Source organism: Tachyglossus aculeatus (genome assembly GCF_015852505.1).
Source record: "Tachyglossus aculeatus isolate mTacAcu1 chromosome 12 unlocalized genomic scaffold, mTacAcu1.pri SUPER_6_unloc_2, whole genome shotgun sequence".
NCBI classification, from domain to species: Eukaryota; Metazoa; Chordata; class Mammalia; order Monotremata; family Tachyglossidae; genus Tachyglossus; species Tachyglossus aculeatus.
In genome coordinates this window covers 10008824-10016077 of record NW_024044829.1, presented here as the reverse complement: position 1 = coordinate 10016077, position 7254 = coordinate 10008824, and the positions used below count along the sequence as shown (strand labels likewise).

The 7254-nt window shown below is 45.6% G+C and overlaps 1 non-coding gene across 1 annotated transcript; it reads left to right on the top strand.

The window, feature by feature from the left end:
- The first annotated feature begins 522 nt into the window (after positions 1–522).
- LOC119921487 lies at positions 523–660 on the top strand. The gene has a single exon (XR_005448524.1). It is a non-coding gene; the product is annotated as a small nucleolar RNA SNORA7 (small nucleolar RNA).
- Positions 661–7254: the final 6594 nt, after the last annotated feature.

The window sequence follows — 7254 nt, the reverse complement described above, 5'->3', positions numbered from 1 at the left end:
TTCTCTCTGCCTCAGTTCCCTCATCCTCAAACTGGGGACTCAATACCTGTTCTCCATCCTACTTAAACTGTGAGCCCCATGTCTATACCTACCCCATATGCTTAGTACTCTGCTTGGCATATTGTAAATGTTTAACCAATACCACAGTTATTATGAGTAGTGAAGCACTGGAAAAGGAAGATCATGTCTTATGTTATCTGATTCATTCTTCTAGCATCTATTACAGAGATGCATTTACTCTGAACCAATTATTGGTACGCAATGAACACTTCCTGGGTTAACCAGTCAGTCAATAATATTTACTGAGAACTTTTAAGAAAATGCAATGTAACAATGCAACATTCGTTCATTCATTAATCGTACACTTACTGTGTGCAGAGCACTGCATCAAGCACTTGTAAAGTACAATTCAGCAACAAAGACAATCCCTGTCCACAACGGGCTCACCATCCAGAGGGGGAAACAGACGTTAATCAATTGATCAATCAGTTAACGGCATTTATGAGAGATTACTTTGTCCAGCACCTCTCAGGGTCGCACCTGGAGAGTTTCCAGTACTCTACCAGTCTCGGCTACAGGAGGAAGAGTCAAGCAGAGGCATACCCATTCCATTCCTAGCTTGGGCAGTGGCTAGCATGTGAAAGGCAATCTGCCTCAAGTCAAAGCTCACCCATGCTCGGCAGCAACGGAATGGGATAACATTGAGGGCAGAGACTCAAGTTTACTGTGCAGAAGGAGGCAATACTTCCATATTTTTGCCAAGAAAATTATATGAATACACTATCAGAATGATTGCAGATGGAGAGTGAGGAGTTGTGGTAGAGATGTGGCCGTGGTGATGCTATGGGTCATAAATGACTCGATGGCATAAGACAAGACTAGTTGCAGAGTGCTGTACTACGTACTTGGGAAAGTACAACAGAATTAGCAGACACGTTCTCTGCCTGTAATGAGCTAACAATCTAGAGGGGGAGACAGACATTAATATGAATGAAACCAAGAATTTAAAAAACATTGAAATGTTCATAAATGCTGCGGGATCGAGGGTGGGACAACTATCAAATATCCAAAGGCACAATGATCTTGAAGTCTTTTACCTCATATATAAAATGGGGATGAAGACTGTAAGCCCCATGTGTGACATGGACTTTGTCCAATCTGAGTAGCTTGTGTCTACCCCAATGCTTAGTACAGTGCCGGGCAAATACCATATATAAATATAGATACCAAATACAAAATGCAATGATTAATAAATGCCATAAAACACCTGTATAATCAAATTGGACACTGTCCATGTCCCACATAGGTACTCACAGTCTTGATTCTGCATATGAGTTAATTGAGAAGCAGAAATCCCCCTCTGAACTGTGAACTCGTTGTGTGCAAGGAACGTGTAAACCAACTGTTATAGCATACTCTCCTTAGCACTTAGTATACTGGTTTGCACACAGTAAACACTCAATAAATATTATTAATTCATTGCCCAAGGTCACGCAGCGGACAAGTGACAGAGCCAGCATTAGAACCCAGATCCCGTGACTCCCAGACTCGGCTCTACCCACTAGCTGCTTCTCGTCTTCGTGTCTCCCTCCATCTCCAGTCTCAGATTCTTAGGCAGAAAAAAAAAATCACTCATGAGGCTGGTGTCTACCGGGGGAATGTGGACATTTCTGAGCCAGAAGGGACTGGTGGTCAGTGAGTTGAGACGACAGTTATGAAGAAAGATTTCATAAGCACATCTCTCTCCATAGCTGCCATTATTTTTATTGGTAGGAGCCTAATGCTGTCAGGTAGGATCAGAGAGTGAGGAGTCCCTAGTGGCGATAAACCACTTGTTTCCTCATGGCAAAACAGCCAGAAACAGCAGGGCCCTAACAGTTCTCTGACCTTCAGGTAGCTCCAAATTAGAGTCTGCCAGCATAGAGCTGTCAAGTGAGGGATGGGGATCTGGAAATCGGGAGAGCAAAGGAGAGGGTAGGGTAAAAGTAATAAAAATTATATTTGTTAAGCATTTACTAAGTGCCAAATGTTGAGCTAGATACAAGGTAATCAGGTCCCACATGGGATTCGCAGTCTAAATCCCTTTTTTGCAAAGGAGGGATCTGAGGCACAGGGAAGTTAAGTGACTTGTCCCAAGTCATATAGCAAACAGGTAGTGGAGCTGGGATTAAAATCCAGATCCTTCTGACTCCTAGGCCCGTACTGTTTCCACACAGCTATCGATAAATTATATTTATTGAGTGCCTACTGTGTGCAGAGCACTGTACTAGGCACTTGGGAGAGTGTAATAATAATAATAATAATAATAATAATACCACTTATTAAGCACTTACTATGTGCCAAGCACTATTCTGAGCACTTGGATAGATACAAGGTAATCAGGTTGGACACAGTCCCCGTCCCACATGGGGCTTACAATATTAATCCCCATTTTACAGATGAGGTAATTGAGCCAAAGAGAATTTAAGTGACTTGCCCAGGGTTGCACAGCAGAAAAGTAACAGAGCCAGGATTAGAACCCAGGTCCTTCTGACTCCCAGGTCCATGCTCTATCCACTAGGCCACGCTGCGTCTCTACAACAGAGTCGATAGACATGTTCCCTGCCCACAAGGACCTTACAGTCCAGCGGGGGAGACAGACATTTATGAATCAATCAATGGTGTTTATTGAGTGCTTACTGAATGCAGAGTAGTGCACTAAGCACTTGGGAAAGAACAATATAACAGAGTTGGTAGATGTGTTCAATGCCCACAAGGAGCTTACAGTCCAGCGGGGGAGACAGACATTAATCAGTTAATCAATGGTATTTATTGAGCACTTACTGTGTGGAAAGCACTGCACTAAGCCTTTGGACATGTACAATAAAATAAAGCTGTATTCCACTATTTACACGGCCTCAAATTGTTGCAGTTGGAGGAGGAATGGTGGAAATAGTAGAGTAACATTATTTATTGAGCAACAATTGGGTCCCATTCACTGTATTCAGTCCTAGGGAAAGTAGTAATACCATTATTATTTTTATTACTATTATTATATTTGTTATGCAGTTACTATGTTCCGAGAACTGTTCTCAGCACTGGGGTAGATACAGAGTTATCTAGTTGGACACAAATCCTGTCCTGAATGGGATTTATACTCTAGTTGGGAGTGAATAGGATTTAATCCCCATTTTACAGATTCATTCCTTCATTCCTTAATTCATTTAATTGTATTTATTGAGTGTATGCTGTGTGCAGATCACTGTACTTAGCGGTTGGGTGAGTACAATAGAACAGTAGAACAGACACACTCCCTGTCCAACACATTCCCTGCACAACACATTCCATGCCCAACACATTCCTTGTTCACCACGAGCTTATGGTCTAGAGGGGGAGACAGCTATTAATATAAATAAATTACAGATGAGGAAACAAAGAGAGGGGATCAGTTCACCCAGAAATGAAATCGCCAGAGAAAAGCCTCCTCAGGGTGGCCTTCAACTACCGGTTCCTCAGGCTGTAGATCAGGGAGTTCGGGGTGGGAGGCAAAACCGTGTAGAACACGCACACCAGAAGATCCAGCGTTGAGGGGGAGTCTGAGGGAGGCTTAAAATATGCTAAACCAGCAGTGAAGACAAACCTTTAGTCACAGCGAAGTGAGGAGGGCTGGTGGAGAAGGCTTTGGTCCGGCCCTCAATGGACGGGAGTATCAAAAGGACGGAGAAGACGAGGAAGTAAGAGGTGACAATAGCAACAATGGAGAATGAGCCTACTCTCCGATCTCCCATCCTTCTGTCTCTCCCCACTTCAATCCATGCTTCACGCCGCTGTCCGGATTGTCTTTGTCCAGAAACTCTCTGGGCATGTTAGTCCCCTCCTCAAAAATCTCCAGTGGCTACCAATCAACCTACACATCAGGCAGAAACTCCTCACCTTCGGCTTCAAGGCTCTCCATCACCTCGCTCCCTCCTACCTCACCTCCCTTCTCTCCTTCTACAACCCAGCCCGCACTCTCCGCTTTTCTGCCGCTAATCTCCTCACCATGCCTCGTTCTCACCTGTCCCGCCGTCGAACCCCGGCCCACGTCATCCCCCTGGCCTGGAATGCCCTCCCTCCCTACATCCACCAAGCTTGCTCTCTTCCTCCCTTCAAGGCCCTACTGAGAGCTCACCTCCTCCAGGAGGCCTTCCCATACTGAGCCCCCTCCTTCTTCTCCCCCTCCTCCCCCTCTCCATCCCCTGTGCCTTACCCCCTTCCCTTCCCCACAGCACCTGTATACATGTATATATGTTTGCACGTATTTATCACCCTAAGTATTTATTTATTTTACTTGTACATATTCACTCTACTTTTTTATTTTGTTAATATGTTTTGTTTTGTTCTCTGTCTCCCCCTTCTAGACTATGAGCCCACTGTTGGGTAGGGACAGTCTCTATATGTTGCCGACTTGTACTTCCCAAGCGCTTAGTACAGTGCTCTGCACACAGTAAGCGCTCAATAAATACGATTGAATGCATGAATGAATGAATGAGAATAAACGAAAACCAATACCAGTGGCCACGGTGACATCCATGACAAAGTGTGTTTTGGAGCAAGAAATCTTCAGCAGGGAGGGGACATCACAGGAAAACTACTGGATCGTGTTGGACTCACAGAAGCTTTACGTGAACGACCTGTCGGAATACATCTCCCCAAACAGGCACCCACTGAGCCAGGAGAAGGCCGCCATCTTCCCACAGGCACCTTGGTTCATGATGATGTCATAGCCCAGGGGGCGGCAGATGGCAGCGTAGCGGTCATACAACATCGCCATGAGGATGCACATCTCTGAACCCATGAAGAAAATCACGCACAGAACTTGTGGCACACAGCCCCAATAATAGATTGAGCATTTGTCAGTTAGGGAGGTGACAATGGATTTGGGGAAGGTGATGGTGATGAGGCAGAGATCGATGAACGACAAGTTTCTGAGGAAGAAGAACATGGGGGTGTGGAGGTGCCGGTCAAGGGTGGTGATGGCGACGACGAGGAGATTCCCTGTCAGGACCTCCAGGTAGATCAGAAGGAACAATGTGGCGTGGACCAGCTGCAGCTCCCAGACCTCAGAGAACCCCGTGAGAAGTAATCCAGTCAGCGTGTTGATGTTAGCCATGTGGTATACGGTCTGCCTGAGGGTACCAAGAAAGACCGTACATGGTCAGAAGGATGATTTTGTTGGTCTTCAAGTGAGCACAGGGTCCCCTCCTTGAGCCCTGATGCTCATCTTAGGCTCTTAAACCAGGAACCTCTCCTCCCTCTGGTCTGGAACTCCTACCTCCTCCACATACGCCAGACCACCACTCTCCCTGCCTTCAAAGCTGTATTAAGGTCACATCTCCTACAAGAAGCCTTCCCCGATTAAGCCCTCGTTTCCCCGGCTCCCACTCCCTTCTGCGTCATCTATGCGGTGGATCTGTGACCTTTGGACATCAGATATTGCGGTGGATCTGTGACCTTTGGACATCTGATATCCTCCCCACCCTCAGCCCACAGCACTTATGTATATAGCTACCAATTATACATTATAAATTATTTATATTAATGCCCTCCTTGTGGGCAGGTAACCTGTTCACTAACTCTGTTGCATTGTAGTCTTCCAAATGTTTCGTACAGTGCTCTGTCCACAATAAGCACCCAGTAAATACCACTGATGATAATTGATTCATTGATTCAGTCACTCAATCGTATTTATTGAGCACTTACTGTTTGCAGAGCACTGTACTAAGTGCTTGGGAAGTACAAATTGGCGACATATAGAGACAGCCCCTACCCAACAACGGGCTCACAGTCTTGAAGGGTGAGACAGACAACTAAACAAAAGAAGTAGACAGTTGGCAATATAATGGATTGTGTTTTGGGGCCGTCGCCCCTAGAACCTCCAATGGTTACCCATAGCTTCTACTTCAAGCAGAAAGTCCTAGAAAAAGCCCATGACTGGTAGGCAGAGGACCTGGCTTCTAATTCCACTTCTGCCACTTTTCTGCCGTGGGACCTTGGGCAAGTTACTTCACTTCTCTGTGCCTCTGAAACCTCATCTGTGAAATGGGGACTAAGACTATGAGCCCCACGTGGGACATGGACTGTGTCCAACCCAGGGCTTAGTGGAGTGTCTGGCACACATTAAGCACTTAACACTTAAGAAAAGCAGCGTGGCCCAGTGGAAAAGGAGCGGGCTTGGGAGTCAGAGATCATGGGTTCGAATCCTGGCTCTGCCATTTCTCAGCTGTGTGACCTTGGGCAAGCCACTTAACTTCTCTGTGCTTTAGTTACCTCATCTGCAAAATTGGGATTAAGACTGTGAGCCTCACGTGGGACAACCTGATCAATTTGTATTCCCTTCAGCGCTTAGAACAGTGCTTTGCACATAGTAAGCGCTTAACAAATACCATCAAAAAACAAGTATTATTAAAAAGAGAGCGGGAAGAAGGGGAGAGAAGGAGGGAAAGGAAACTGAAAACAGGTTATTGTCTGTCCCCATCTCCCCACCCATTATTCTTCACCCACCGCTCTCAAACGCTCACTCTTCCTTCTTTCCAAGGTCCCCATGTAGTTATGTCACTCTCAACTCAACCACCTCTGAACCGCTCACTGAGATCCCCAAGATATCATATAAAGTTCACAGGCAAGGTGGTTACACAATTAGAACACGGGGAACGAGTTTTTTTGTGGTTTCGTTTTTGTTATTTTTTATGGCATTTGTCAAGCACTATACTAAGTGCTGAGGCAAATACAAGATCATACGATCCCACATGGGGCTAACAGTCTAAGTAGGAGGGAGAACAGGCATTGAGTCTCCATTTTACAGTTGAGGAGCATGAGGCACATATAAATTAAGTGACTTTTTACAGTATTTGTTTAGTACTTATTGGTGCCAGGCACTGTAATAAGAGCTGGGGTAGATACTTATAGTTAGGTTGGATGCAGTCCCTGTGCCACATGGGGCTCACAACCTTGGTCTCCATTTTACAGATGAGGCAACTGGGTCACAGAGTAGTGACATGAGTTGCCCAAAATGGTGGAGCTGGGGTCAGAACCCAGGTCCTTCTGACACCCAGCCCTGTGTTCTATCCACTAGGCCATGCTGCTTCTCCAAGGTTACACAGCAAGGTCACACAAAAATTCACACAGGTCACACATCCATGTGCCCAAGTTCACACAGGAGGCAACTGGAAGAGGTGGGATTATAACCCAGATCATGCTGCTTCACAGATATTACATTTAACCACTCAGGGTCAT